Raw genomic sequence first — 16,084 nt, forward strand, 5'->3', positions numbered from 1 at the left:
TTGATTTCTTACATTTTCCTCCAACTTGGGCAACTCAGTGAGATATCTACAGTTAGGCTGGTTGAATTCAGACCCATCTCGAAGCAGAGAAAGGTGACACTTTAGGACAATTCTCTCTTGATAACCTCTACACTGTCTCACATGGGAAAAAGGATATGTCCTTGTAAAGGTTGAAGAGGGAGTTTCACCACAAATCACTGATTTTATGACTGGGCTGTTGTAACCATGCACTGACTTCTAACTGCCAACTGTGTAAGTGTGATTTAGTCATTTATTGCCCAGCTGCTTTGTTAAAGCCATAAAGCTGAAGTTCATCACTTAAATCCATTCCTCACTCTGTCATTTATTCTCCTGCATGTTCTGATCGATACCTCAGAGCTCTTCCATACCATGTCACTGTATGTAATAGTTTGAAATTACATCCACGTTTTTGCTGTCAAGCTGTAAAATACAAACTCATACCCAGGAAGCATAATATTTTACAGAAAATTATCAATACCAATAGTACAGAAAGTTTCTGGACTTTCCTAGATGTGTGGCAGCTTTTCCCAGTTTCTGAGTACCTTATCCTGCTGAATACACTTACTGACATTATCAGGAATTGAGTGTGATCAAGACCCACACAAGTAATCAGTGTTCAAATTTGCAAACTTGTGTTCTTGTTTAAGACAGATTTACAAGAAACTTAACGGTTTAGTCATTCTTGGACAAAATGGGTTCAGTCTGGATAATAGACAGAAGTTGATTTTCTTCTGTTAGTTTCTCACTCCATTTCTAGAGGTATTTAAACATGAGATCTTCAAGCAATTCATTAGGCATCTTCATTATCCATGCATGTTATGGCTGTTCTTTTTCAAAGAACCTTTAATTTGTTGCTTCTTTTTCCTGCTTTATTTTAGGATTTTTTGAAAAGTCATCAAGTATACCTTTCATTTCTTTGAGCTGTAGTTCTCAAAAATATTTTCTCCTAAAATCTAAAAAGGTCCTATCTTTCCACACACTCTAGTAAGACCCTTTGATCCATGCTTAGCCATATGGATACCTACAAAAAACACAGTTATGATCTCTCTGTTTTATTTGGTGCATGTAGAGAACAAGCAACAGGAATAGGGGGAGACACTTTTTTTATCTCACTCCTTCTCTTTGGTTTCTGAGAGTCTATGACAAATTTCCACAGTAATTTATTTTAAAAGAACCCTAAGAGTGAAGAACACATATGCCTATTAGATGTCACAATGGCATACTTCAGAAAACTACATCTAGTGAAAATTAAGGATCTATTCAAATTCCCTTATTTCTTCTGAAAAGATTAATTTTAAACTGTTTTCCTAGAATACATGACTTATGCAAGCACTCTCTGTGTCTGTGTCTCCTCCCTTCTCTCCCATTCAGTAATTTTCATTCCTATTGCTTAACTAAAACAAATGGGCAAAGGTCTCTGAAGTATTATTTTCCCAATAGCCTCATGAAAACAGTCTATCAAAAAGAAGCTTGAGGGAAAGCCTGAGGTATTCCCTCATCTCTTATTAGACTCTGGAGAACTGACCCGGGGCCCAGACCAAGCATCTCTTCTTTGGTGCTCTATTTGCTGAATGAACTATTTGTTCATTCCTTGTGTCCTTGTTTAAATCATTCGTCCATTTTGCTTTGTAAATATCAAGACTCCATAGAGCTGCTAAGTGAAAACCCCCAGGGAAAGATCCAGGCTTTGGTAAAGTCCATCAGCATTTTACTATTGATTTTACTGAGGTCAGGATGTGACCAAAGACCTTTCTGTCTAAGTGGACAAGGCATATAAAAAGGTGAGAGGGAAGATCAATCTCTCAAATAAATTATTCCTTTCAGATTATTCTTTCAGCTTTAATATATAGACACAATGTCACCATAGCTATTCCATGTTTGAGCAAAGAGAAACTCCATGGTATCTATGATATCAGTGTGTGAAAACTGCCCAAAATATTAATTTGAGAAGAAAGGTTTTATGGGTATTTTGCTCTATCTTCTTTCTACCACATCTTTTCAGAGGTTGTTAAAAGCAAAACTAGAGATGCTGCACTTTGAAGGGATATCCTTTTCGTATACCAGCGCCCAGCGTCTGCCTTACAGAGAGCTGTCCAGCTGATGGACTGCAAGTTAGAGCTACCCCATGGGACAACTCTCTCTTGTTTACTGCCATTTCGGCCACCCACAAGTCTGGGACCTCAGGTGAGGGGGAATCCCCTTACCAACAATGCACATGCCAGATTACCCAACGGTCGGCCCAAAACCTCTGCTGTCTGAGCCCACAAGAAAACATGCAACAAGATCATGTCTCCTTGGGAGGAGGTTGCTGTGGTCCTGATGTTCCAGAACTACATTTTGATATTGGCCTATGGAAGTCCTAAAAGTGGCATCCAGCTTCTGTCTCTGAAAAGGTACACCCCTCCTTACTTACTAGTTATAGCAAACTTGCTGCACTTCATTCAATACCTTTAGTTTGAACTCTGATTTTATAGAGAAACATTATGCAAGAAGAGTGTGGTATCCAAACCTCTACAATAAATACTTGCATCAATTACCTAGCGCTCCTAGGCAACAATAAGAAAAGGGAGGAAGAACAAAAAGTTTCAGTCTACTTTTTATTGATTTTAGCTTGCTCATTCAGTATGTGTTAAATATCACAATGCAGAATCCATTTTACCAGACGCAAGTGGCAATTACGCTTTTACTTTTCCAGGCAGTAATGGAAAACTGTCTAATTTAGCCATTGTCAGATTTTAAAAATGATTCTTGACTGCAGAACTGGCACAATATAAATGTTTACCGAGTTTGCCTGAAACAAGCTGCATTACTTTAGGTTTTGATGTTAACTCCTGCTTTCTTGAGAATGTACTCTCCTGTGCTGGCTTTCCCCCTTTAATAGTGGGACAATCTGAGCACAGAAAAAAACAGAACAGCATATAAACAAGATTCCCTTTCCAGTCCTACTAGGAGAGCAGCAAAGAAACATTACTATGAATTCATTCATAATCATTGAATTTGAAAGCAAAAAAACTAACTCAAGAGATCTCGTTTCTTATATCAATGTGAACAGGACAAATGTTGTGCCCACAATATCAGGGAAAACACTGGCACAGCTTTTTAAAGGGAAGATGGTTTACTGAGTCTGCTTCTTCAATGTGTCGTAGGCTGAGTATTGTGGGATTCTGACAGCAAGTACCTGACAATGTGTATGAAATCTGAGTATTTACATTCACATTCAAATTATTCCATTACTTTAGAGAAGGAAGTGGAGCACTGTTAGGTACTTTAACACCAACTAGTGAGAAATTAAAAACCTCTATTTGTCCAAGGAGGGAGGGAGTGTTAGATTTACAGTTAGACTGGATGGTCTTAAAGGTCTTTTCCAAACTAAATGATTCTGTTTCTGTATTTAGGAACATGGTTTAGTGATGGACTTGGCAGTGTTAGATTTACAGTTGGACTCAATGATCTTAAAGGTCTTTTCCAATATAAATGAATCTATGATTCTATACTAATTACCCTAAGTGACAAACAAAGCTAATGGCCCATGAATATGAACTTTCATGCAATGGAATTTATGATTTCTAAATAGAGAGGTGACACAATACATGTGAATTTAGTACTGAAGAAGTCTGAGCAGCATATTCTTACCCCCTCAATGTTTTTCTACTGCTACCATAATTGATAGCATCACAACAGGTGCCTTCAGTGTGGAGGCACATTTATGGCTGAAAAATAGGAAGTCTTGAAGGAAAAATTATTTTGAGATTTATTGACTGGTATAACACATGAGGCAAGGTGGCTCAGTAGGTACTATCATATCACTGCTGAAAACACATGCTTAGACCATGGCATAAGGCACAGGGGAAAAGATACTGATCTTCTCTATATCCCCAAATTATCACTAAGCTTTGCAACACTGAGCAGGTACACTGAAGGAAGACTTCAAACCCAGCAAGGTTAAAGCAGTTCTAAACCAAGATGCCTTGGCAGATAAGACTCTTCATATGAGCTGCTAGAGATAATTCCTACTCATGTTTTTGGGCAAGCACATCAATCAGCATTTCCCAAATTTAGGAAGACAGAAGGGAATTACCCTGGGAAAGGAGAGGTGAGACACCATCCTGCAACACACCCCAGAGACATCAAGGGTTACTGCAGGATGCTGGAAAGCTGGGTTTTCTTGCCTCCCACCACAGCCAAATATACAATAATTCTAGTAATGAAGTGGATGTTACCTCCATACCTCTCAGAAGGGGTACCCAAGAGCACTAGTGGAACTCTTCAAGGAACCTTGAATGAGGAACATATGGAAAATAAGATTGGGAAATAAACACAGTAAGGAATTCTACTAACCACAAGTCAATAGGGAGATATCACATGCTGAAGTGAACATGTCTAAGATCTTTGCTTGTTCTTCCTCTCAGTCTTGAAATACATTGAAATAACTTTGAAATATAATAACTAGTCACTGGTAAGTATCACTTGATGTTCTGTTGTTGCAAATAGTATTATTAGGATTTCAGTTTTGCTGAGAGAAATCAACTTACTCCTTGGGGAGTACTTTGCTCCAGCTAACTGCTCTGCTGCCAGTTAGTATTTCCTGTTATCGGAAAACCTGAAAACCCTGCCATAGTCCAAGATCCCAATACAGAAAGCCTCCATACCAAGAACATATAGACAGCTCTTGCCTAAGTTTTGTCCTTGGTTCAGAGAGATAATTCAATTGTTTTCAGACATCCCCCTTATCTACTTGCATTCCTTCTTTGCTCAGCAAAAAGGAATAAAAATCAGTTCTGTTTTCATTTTAAAGCATCCAGGAATCTGAGCTTGCTTGAGTTGAAATTACCTTCAGAGCCCTCCTGCCTTCAGTGAGAGCAGGGCTTGTACTGCCAGTGATGGTTCAGGGCTTAAAAGATTGTGACATGACCTAACTGAAGAGGCAAATTATGCTGATTCAAAGCATTATAAAATATTAATATCCATACAGAAGTTCATCTTATTGACCTTCTCTATACACTGGTGAGCTCACCTGCTGAAAGGCTGAGAGCTCAAAGGTTTGACATTTTCTTTCTTTTGACAAAAAAGAAACATCTCCATGTTCTATAGAAAGGCAAATGAACACAGGAAGAAAAATACTGACACATGCTTCTCATCAAGCAATTTCTGAAAGATATTCTAGGTCTATTCTAATTGACAGCTGCTCCCTCCTATGAAAACTCCAGGCAAAGAAAACCAATTCTACTCCTGCTAAACACAGATTTTTGCATGGGGCTGCTTGTGCAAATCTGAAGAAATAGGATCTCATATCCTGTAAGATATCCCACCCATGGATTGCTGTGCCCACACAGTACCATAAGGAGCTTGACTACTGTCTAGGTTGTTGCACCTTCATGACTGGTAAAATCTCAAAGCAGAATCTGATCTGACAGACCCCATGCTATGCACAGCAGTTTTGGCACTCACCAAATGCATTGACAAGCAGTATTCTTTTACCAAATTCTCTAGGATACTGAATAATCCTTCTACTTCTTTTTAATTTAATATATTTAGCTTTCTAGGGTGTAGTAATTTCTACCTTTACCATTCTAATCTAAACTCTACCCTGAAACTAGTCTATGCACTTGCTTAGTTTCACATTCATTTCTATTGGGGAAGAATGGTAATTTGTGAAGAGTTTGACCTAGAGTCATTCACCATTTCCTGACAATTCTTAGTTATGATTTTCTTCCTATATTAAATAAATTATTAATTAAACCCCCTATTTAATTTAACCAAAAGTTTTCTAAGTTCTCCACCTGTCATCTTTTAATAACTCGTCTATCATATAAAACAATAGATCACTTCTGGTAATTTTAAAAAGACTGGAAGATGTGTAATCTTTATATTAGACAGTTCATTTGGATATCAAGGTCAGCATAATTGAGTTTCATTTCAATATCAAGGGTGACATAAGTAATTTTCTTATTGACAATGATAAAAAATGTTCATCTATTCTGAGACTCAGACTGAAGAAAGCAGGTAGTACTTCAGATGATGAATTCATCTGAATGTTGATACAATATGGACCAAGATTATTAGGCAAAGTACACTCATGAGAGTGTAATAATAATACTTGGTAATAATATTTTCATTGTAATTTAATGCACAAAATTTGAGATAGAATTTATCTATTCTTTTGCACAGTATTGCCATTTATGATACGTCAATCTTACTGCAACAATGCCCAAAGGCAAAAGAAAAAGCAGAAGTGGAAGTCCTGCTTTCCAAAGACTGTCCCAGAAGAAAGCTGCTTCGGGTTCCTGCAACAACATGAAATGAACTTTTCCTCACAAGAAACTTATTTCTTTCCAACCCAGGATCATGCAGGAGGCAGACTCTTAGCCCTTACAGTGCAAAGAGAATCTCAAATTTTGTTGAGGGACAACTGGTCCTTCAACAGCATCACTTGACAAGAAAGAATTGGTGAGTAGAAAGGCAGCCAGAGGAGAAGATGTGCTTCAGCTTCAAAGCCCAGATTTTTCCAAGTTCATAGCTACTCAAAGATCTCGTTGCAAACGGTCGAATATAGTCTTAAGTGTTCACTTCTTGCTCACAGTTAAATTCCTCAGTGCTATAACTGTTTTTTTCAAGGCCAAAACTGAAAGAGAAGGTCAAGGCTAATATTTGCATTTAAATCTGAGAATTAATTAAATTATGCACAGCATCAATGTTGTTTCACAGGATATGGCCGCATAGGCCGCAGTCTCATCACTTGCTTCTGGTGTGGTGAGTAGACCTAGAGCATCTCCGTAAGACCGTAGACATCAGTGAAGGTGACAGTAATGATGATGAAGTTGTTCAACTTGCAACAGAAGAGGATTGCAGTAATTTTCATTCTTTCTTTATTTGGTTTCTTTTACAAAGAAAATTAACACAGGCTCAACCATGCACTATTTAGCATGTCCTCTTTAATGAGATATGTGAAGAGTGAGGATATTTTCCAATATCACAGTATCCACAGGATCTCATTCTCTCTTCTTATTTTTAACAGTTATTTAGGTTTGGATAATATCTCTATATGTTATGAAAGCTTTTCTTGAGAGAAGTTGTCATTAAGTAGTTTTGACAGAAGGCTGATCATAATGAGAATACTTTTGGAAGACTGTTGTCTGTTGTCCTTTAACTTAGGCAAAAGAAGGCTTGAGCTGAATCTTACTCTGGCCATGGCTACTGCAGAGGATAACAGACAGGTCTGGTACCTGATTAATCACAGCTCAGCTTCTGTGACTCCAATATTGTTATATGCAATAGTAATAAGAAGATTGAATTGCATTTTTCCCTACTTTAGTTATGACAATTGAGGCTAAATTTAATTATGATATCCTCACTTACTTTGTCATTGTTATTTGTGAAGGTTTTAGCAGAAGCTTGCAAACATTTTAGAACCTGTAGAGCAGCTCTGTATCACTCTGAATGTCAATTATACATTATAAAATCCCTGTCTCCCATGTTATATGTGGCTTCTTTGGAAATTTTATGGATAAATCTTACAGCTGGTCAAAACTACTTCAGCTGTTCCTTTCTCAGAAAATGCTATTTTGATCAAAATCGCAGCTTCCTTCAGAAATCATTGATTTTTCTGGAAAGAAAATTGTATTTTTAACAGAATGCCTTAATGTTCTTTTTACAGATTGTCTTTAAAAATATTTTATATACTAGTCATAGCATTCTTCTAATAATGATGGATTGTGTAATTATACATAAAGTCATTAGATTGGAAAAATCTCCAAAATCGGGTTTTTAGTCAAATGACTATTTAAAAGTATGTTTTGGTCAATTTTGCTTTTCTTATAACATGGAATGAAATTTGAAATGTCAACATTTTCCACAGAGCTGAAATCCCTGGCTTTCAGTATTCGTGTGTATAACAACAAAGCCTTCATCTTTAAACTCCAGAAGCAGACCGTTTTGCTTCAGCTGATCTTTAACGAATTGTTTTCTTTCTGGTCTTCACTCTGCATTACGCTGGCCTCAGTGAAATATGCAAAGTGACTATCTTCTGATGAGCCATGATTCTATTTTCAGTGCTGCAGTTATCATTCAAGTCTGTCAAAACCAAATTGCAACACTTTGCAAAACAAGTACAGGAATATAAGCACAATCCTCAACTGCATATGTTATGTTGGCACCACTTTTAATCCAGAAGGTATAGACTAGCTGTAAATTGCAAAATGGTGCAGTAACTCCCGAATCACATTTGCTGCAGTGTGCTCTTTACCAAAAACCTTTAATGTATAGTTCTACACATTTTCTCATGTCTCTCTTGGTTGATTTGCAGATTTGACTGGTTGAAACACTGCCTGATGACCTGGCTGATGCACTATGTATCTGAATATTGGTTGACTTGCCTTTGGACATATGAAAAATCTCTTCAAGCATCCTGCTTTGGTTATGCATTAGTCTCTTGCCAACATATTCACAAGACTGTGAAATAGCTTTTTACCAAAGACAAACCTGGAAGGAGGAGTAGAGTAATGGAGGTCAGCTTCCGGCCAGCATTTGATGAATGCTTCCCTGGTAACTATGATTCTATGGCAAAAATCAATCCAGAAATTCTCTCTGCTGCAGTTTTATTCCAGCTCTCTGCAGCTGAGGGATTTATTACAGATTGGCTTTTTATCACCAGTCATTTTAGGCAACTTTGCTTTCCTTGGAAAACCAAAATATGCATAATGAAGACTGATTATGTTCAGTTTAGGCACTCCGTGAACTTTTGCATTCTTAGAAATGTGTTTCTAATAACCGTAGAGAGTGTGATATGAGAGATGAGCTGCTGCACCTGAAACATATTTGCTCTAGTGTTTTCACCACTGAGGTTCTTTGTTTTCTATGCCTTTTGACACAGGTTCTGGTATTTCTCCCTTAATATAGTATTGCAGACTGATAGTACCAGCTGTCCACCTTTTGTCCCCCCTGCTGACTCTGGTGTGACAGATGGTGCAAACAGCCTGGCATATAGTTGTTGGATCAATATAAGGGACAAAATACCTGCCAGATTGCTGATGACTGAGATGTTACATACTCTGGCACCAATGGACATTTTAGCAACAATGGTACTAGCCTAAAGGGAAAATAACCAAGATTCATTTTATTTTTCCAGGGTTGTTTCAGGATAAATATTATTTCATTTACAATTTTTGGGAAAAAAAAAAAAAAAACAAAACAAAAAAAACCAAAAACAAAACAACCACCTTTTAAAACCTCCTAGAATTTTCACCCCACTATCACAAAATTATAGTAAGATTAAGCCTCAGTTCCTTCTGCTTTATTGCAGCTTTTCATTGCTTCTTGTCACCTCTACTTCTAGATCTCAGCTACACTTTAGATCTCTCAACAGTTCAATGACTATTTTGCGCAGTAACTGTCCACTCCAACTGTGGTCCAGAATATTTTTTTTTCTCTCTGAGAATTTAAACAGTCGTCTTGATTCCTTCCTCATCTAAGCTCTGGAGGACTCAAAAGAGGAAGTGAGTGCTCAGGGGATGTTGGATTTGTTTGGCTCAGGATGCTCCTTGTGTATGTACAGCTGGCAATGCCCAGGCTGGCAGACATGACCTGTTCTGTTCTTGACAGCTATCCAGGTGCTTGGCCACAGATTTGTAACTGCATCCTGAAAGTTTGTGTATGAGTGACATAAAGAAATAACAGGTGAAAAACAAGAGTCCTGAACTGAGGCTTCTGTGTATGACTGAAATACATATGAAATTCATGAAAAAAAAAACAGAACCATGTTTAGTGAGGTATTTTCAGCTAAAAAGAACAAATGAAATATCATAGACTTGCTAGAGACATAGGAATGGAGGATGGGAAGGAACAAGAGCCATCAGCAACTGAAAGCAAGCTGTGAAAGAGCATGTGACATGTTCCCATCTAACCTGTCTGCACCTTCCTGAGTGCTGCCAGTAAAGCTCACTTCTGCAGGAGTTCAAAGGCAGATGAAAGTGCCTGGCAAGTTATGCCACCAGACTTCCAGAAAACCTTCTCAGTATTTCATAAAGCAAATAAATATCTTGTCTCTGTGGAGGGAAGGAAAAGGATTTCTTTTGAATCCTGAAATCCTGGCATTAACACTGTTCACTTGTTTTAACCAACAGATGTGAATAAGAATCATAGTTAAATAATTTATAATAGAAGGCTACTTTCCTTGTTCACCTCCCATACACCCTCAATGAAGTGTTTGAGAATGTCACAGCATTTGAAGAATATCCTGGAGAAACTCACAAGTGCTGCTGGGGTCCCTTCCAGTCCCAGGGCTGCATTCCCTCCATCCCTCTGGTGTCTGAGGTGGACCTAGTTACTACCTCTGATGTTCAAGATCAGCTCATGCTTCAGACAACACACTCTCCCAATCTTTGTCTCCCTGTACAGTCAGTAAAAATGGTAATGTGATACTTACGCTGGAATTACATTGCAGGTCTGAGCCAGCTCTCCTGTCCTGCCCTGTCCAGGGAGGAAACCAAGATCTGGCTAGTAGAAGGCATAAACTGCTTGTATCAGTATCCAGCACTGATTTCATAGCAAACAATCCAAACAAAACCCCTGGGATCACACTGTTTACTACTAAAAAGCCTTGTTTTCTGCTTGCTTTGGCTGTGGAGACATGAAGTACAGCAAACTGTGCAGAACAAGTGCCAGTGGCTGCAAGGGGAAGCAACCAAACAGCAGCTGCAGAGGTTGATTTGGGGATTTTAGTAGTCAGTCAGAGGAAATAGAGAAAAGAAAGGAGGTACAGTAAGAGTGAGGTGTGTGGAAAGAAAAATAAAGGAGAAAGAAAGGGAAAGGCAGAAAGGCAGAGAGTTAAATGAGCAGATGGAAACAAAACCAGAAGGGGAGGAAAAAAAAAAAAAACAAACAAAAAACCAACCAAACAAACAAACAAAACCAACCAACCAACCAAACAAAAAAACCACAAAGAAGACAAAGAAGATTAGGAAAGAGAAGAGGTTGTGGACATGAATAAAAGTACCAAGTGAGATGCAGTAACCAAGATGATGTTGCATTTCAGGTGATGAATTATTCTGGTAAGAGATTAATCTTTTAGATTTATTTTACCATTCTAGCTGGTCCTCAGAGATTAGAGGGGCTAGGGGCGGCTGGACTTATCTCTTAATAGGTATGCCAGTTGGGGCTGTAACTATAGGTCTGACATGGATGCACAAACAGCCCATATGCTGTAGGTCCAGTTGTGTTCAAGAGAATGTCAGATTCACAAATAGTACGGTTTATTTTCATGCAACGTCTACAGATTCTTTGAGATTGCCTGTGATAAATGCACAAACTGCAGGTTGGCTACACAGCACTACACAAAAGGAAAACTATTGCAATCACATACTCTTAGTTCCCAGGGAATCACCTGGCGTAGCTGAGGGCTGAAATCTTACCAAAAGGTGTCTCTTCTGAGGGGGGGCGAGGAGCACAAAACCCGTTGATCTGTCCCTCTGATTTGGTGTCAGATTATCTTGCCTCCAAGTTGGGCACAAACTCAGAGTAGTATTTATCTTAGTACGTATGTGTGAGTGGGTGGGATTGTAGTCAAGCCATTTATCTTTTGAGTGACGACACAGTACATTCCTTGGTGCAAAGGGAACAGCTGGTTTTTGTGGGAAAAAGAGGGAGGATGAGAAACAAGACCGGCTGGCTACTACAGAAATATCCCTTGAAAGAAAGGGGTAGAGCAGGAGATAAATCTGTCCTTGAGAAAAACGAAAGAATGGGACCATGCGGCCTACACCTCACTTTGCATTCCTCCGTGGCACCACATTAAACACAAACCACTGGACCTCCATCCCGTCCTGTGCTTGCTCTGGGCACCCTGTGTCAAGGAAAAGTGTGTTTTACAGATTTCTCACTGTTTTGCTTTTCTCACGCTTCCAACACTTAACAGATGGGTACATATATTGGTGGCAATGGTAAGAAACTGTCCTATTTTCCCTTGAGAAGACCCAAACAAGAAACATATGAAGGTGATCTAGTCATTCCGATTTTGGACTCTGATCCAAATCCAATCCCATTTAAAACTGGTTCTGAGATACGAGGAGGTTTTTTTCAAACAGAAAAACAATTTTCTTCTAGCCTTTCTTTTTTCATTTATCACATGACTATGTTAAAAATGTCACAGGGTAGCTCACCATTCTCATCATCATTCTGTGTCACCCAGAAACAAATTGTGTTAATAATGAAAGTAACATGTACAAAGCACAAAGAGATCTGAAAGGGGAAGGCTAAGCTTTTCTTGATCTACTCTCAAGGTTGTCTTGATTACATTTGTGTTCTGAGTTATTCTTTAGCTTAAACTAGTCAGTAAAAAAAAAAAAAAAAAAAAAAGATCCCAAATAAAAAAGTCCAAAATTTTCTTAGTTTCCTGAATCATCACCACACAAGATGTTCAATGATTTCCTTTCTCAAGGAGATACTGTGCATTGCAGGATCTCAGCTGTCTTATTTACATCTCACCTTTAAAAGTGCCCTTGTGGAGATGCATTATCTGAGGAGTGGAAAAGTGCACCTCCACATCAGCGGGGTTTGCAAAGTTCACACCCTGCTGCGACCCGATCCTTCGGGGGATGCAATTTGTTCCAGACCCTATTGGGGATGCAGGCTGGGAAGGCAGAGCTGGAGCTTTTCAACAGTCTCATCACCCAGGATCTTGCCAGGTTGAAGAGAAAAGCTGCAGAGCCCAGGTGGTGCATGTGCCAGGCTTTTCAAGATCTGTTTTGTGACTAAGTTTATCCTCCATCTAGGGCATCTGCTCTCTAGCAAAGATGAACCTGACTCCAGTTTTGTTACAGGGAGGAAGGAAGATATACACAGAAAGCTTTCTTCTAATTTTTGGCTCTAAAAAAAACCCAAACAAACAAACAAACAAAAACAAAAACAAACAAACAAAAAAAAAACAAAAAAAAAAAACCACACAAAAAAAAACAAAAAAAAACCACACCACACCTCATCTTTTCAATTCTTTCTTGCATTCCAATTTTAAAATACTGATATTTTTAGATTTTTCTGTCAAAATGCTGCAGCAGCAGTATCACTTAGTTTCTGTGACTACATGCCCACTTTTATAGTTAAAAAGAAATTTTAAAATACACTGAAAGAGGGTATATGCTTTACATTTTTATACTAATTTTCACTTTAAAATCATTGGTTTCAAACAATGTATGCATTTTAGGAATAAAAAATGAAAATATCTACATAAATCATTAAGAAAAAAATGGCCTAAACCTGAGTTTCTAACATTTCATTGTGAAGGAAACTTCCAAAGTGTGCTTTTTCTGTTTTCAGATTTGAAATTACAAAACTTCCCATGAAGATAGATTCCACTTTCTCAAAGATTTTCCTGTTGAAGAGTCACATTGAAAAAAGTATTGCCTCCATAAGAATGACTGGGTTTTAAAATCAATTGCTATGATTTTTTCTGGCAGTGTTTATCATGACTTAAATTGTTTTCCTTAAAGTCCAAATTGATAGAATTTGTGATTTAAAGAGAATCTCAGCATTAAGTCAGAAGGAAAATAGTAAACTGTCTAATCTCATAGTTAAATTAAAAAGCTGAAAGTCTTTCAGTTACAAGAGTAGCTAATTTTATTTCTTCCTTTAAATACCATATTTTTAATTTATTGTTATGAGTGAGATGTTAACTTGGGTTTTTTGAAGATTTTATATTCACTATGTCAGTAACTAGAATCTATAAACAGACCTGGCATAACAATTTCAGGTTTTCAAGAAATTGTAACTCTTTAAAAAGTGATAGATAATGACTGATTAAAAATTAAATTTAACTTCAGTGACATTTAATTTTAATTAAAAAATACCACAGATAGGAAAACCTATAAAAGTTTTTTCATGGAGAAGATCCATCCCTTCATTTCAAAGCGAAATGGATCATTTCTTCACAGCTGAGGATAGACATGCAGAAACGAGGAGAGTGAAACAGTGGATTTCTACTGGAACTGGACCTCCCTGATTTGGGACCTGAAAGTTCTGGCATCCCTGATGACACAGATGGCACATTGCTCTGTGGTTGTGGATGCTCTAGCCTCAGAAATTACAGATCAGAAAGGGGTTTTTTTCCTTGTTTCTAGGGAAATATTTCAAAGCCAAGCCATTTTCAAGGAACTTGCTGACTAACAAATGGGATATTCGCAGTAAAAAAATGCTTTTATATTAAAGATATGCCTGACAGCTTTAAATGTAGCTGTGCCTATGCCATTTTTGAGGAAAATGTTTCCTACAGAAATAAATTAGAATTTTCAGGGCAGAAAAAGAAGCTACAACCTCAACCATCCTCTACTGGTTCCCATTGTGAAAGACCACACAATTCCTAGCTCAGTAGCACAGGTAGAGCCCTGTTGAACACGAGCATGGCTTCAGCTTTGCTGTGCAGTGCACATAGATTTCAACCAGCCCGATTCTAACACTTCTCAGAACTGTCATTTTCACATGCAAGGAAATAATTTTGATACATATTTATGGTTTCTTGTGGTCACACACAAGCTTATTGAGTTCCAGAGTAAGATAACATTGTGTATCCACACTAGTGCAGACCCCACTCTAGACAAACAAATCCCACTTTCCAGCGTGGTATATATCCAGATTAAGTGTCATCTAACATAGTTACACAGATTTTCCATCTTGTAGCAGTGTTAAAGTGAATTCATATCTACCTGGAGGACAGCAAGAGCAGAATTGCATCTGCTTACAATATCCAGCATAAATACACCCCAGTTGTCATGAATACATAAGAGGTGTTTTAAGTATGAGAACAGTCTTAAAACCAAATATGTTATTTGAAGAGGCTAATTGATTATTTTGTACAAAGCTCAAGACATATGCTCAAGACATCTAGCTGTTTCCTCATTACAAATAAATTAAAATGCACTCAAATATCCCTATAAGAGATGTACAGTGCAGTGGCAGAACTGCACCTTTTAACTGCTTTAACAAATACTAGCTCCAAGTTCGTTGGTCCTATTTGAGATTTGAAAATCTTGTCTGTTTTTATTAGGTGGATCAGCTGGCTTAATTAAAGATACTGCTTTGTTCATATCCTTGACAATCACAATTAACATAACACTGTTATTATAAATAATATGCTGTGTGATGGTTTTCAGACACCTTTCAGACACCAATAAAAATTTCAGTGAAGTCATGCATATAGATACGAGAAGACAGCTCTTTAAAGCCAAACAATTCTATAGTAAAAGATACTTACGCTCCTTCACTCTCCTCTCAAGGTAATGCACTGTGTACATGCTTAATCTTCCTGCTTCTCTTGCTAGTTAAGAATGACCTGCTGTCTCTGTGCATAAAGATTAAAACTTGAATTAAAACATTACTCAGGGACTTCAATTACCCACTATGGATTTGCTGCCCCTGAACTTGACCCACTCCCCCAGCAAAAAATACTTACAGTGAAAAAAAAAATATCAAGCTGGGACAGGTCTGCCCATTTCGTCCCTAATACCATCTGGGAACATAATGACTCAATTCATTTTGCCCTCAGATTAATGGAGCAAGCTCAAGTATTATAAGAAGCACTTTAATTCCCTCTGATGTTTTCATTATGAATTCCTTTGTGGCAGAACTCATTTGCAATAATGCATATGTAATTTTGGAAACCAAAAGGAAATCCTGTAGCCTTCAAGACATTATTAACCTGCAGAAATGCTGAGGCACACATAAAATTCAAATATGCTAGCACCAGCAACCTCCTGAAACATTTTAAGAATAAAACCGGTAAGTAAAACTGCATCTCACTACTTGGAAGTTAAAATGACTGAATTAATAACTATGAAAATCCTAATGGTATTTAGTGTGTCTTAAGCTGTCTGTTCAGATTGTTTCTAAGGATTTAAAGATATACACTGGAATAGTCTAAAAAGTTCTGGGAGTTTATTATTTACAGATATTTGGAAGTGAATCACCTGCATCAGTTGTAGACTTCCTCTTTCTCTCTTTTTTTTGCATGGTCCATTACATGTTTGTTTATTTAAGAGTGTTCATCAGCCATAGATGGAAGACCTGATATTTTGCTGTATTC

General features: G+C 37.7%; 1 long non-coding RNA gene across 1 annotated transcript in view; it reads right to left on the reverse strand.

Moving 5' to 3' along the window:
• The window catches only part of LOC141957047 (uncharacterized), an 89,228-nt gene extending 73,912 nt beyond the window's left edge, over nucleotides 1–15,316 (reverse strand). The window contains exon 1 of the long non-coding RNA XR_012633049.1: nucleotides 15,257–15,316. This is a non-coding gene — a long non-coding RNA (uncharacterized LOC141957047). The remainder of the gene's footprint in view (nucleotides 1–15,256) is intronic.
• Nucleotides 15,317–16,084: the final 768 nt, after the last annotated feature.

The sequence above is a fragment of the Athene noctua genome, chromosome 2, assembly GCF_965140245.1.
Source record: "Athene noctua chromosome 2, bAthNoc1.hap1.1, whole genome shotgun sequence".
NCBI classification, from domain to species: domain Eukaryota; kingdom Metazoa; phylum Chordata; class Aves; order Strigiformes; family Strigidae; genus Athene; species Athene noctua.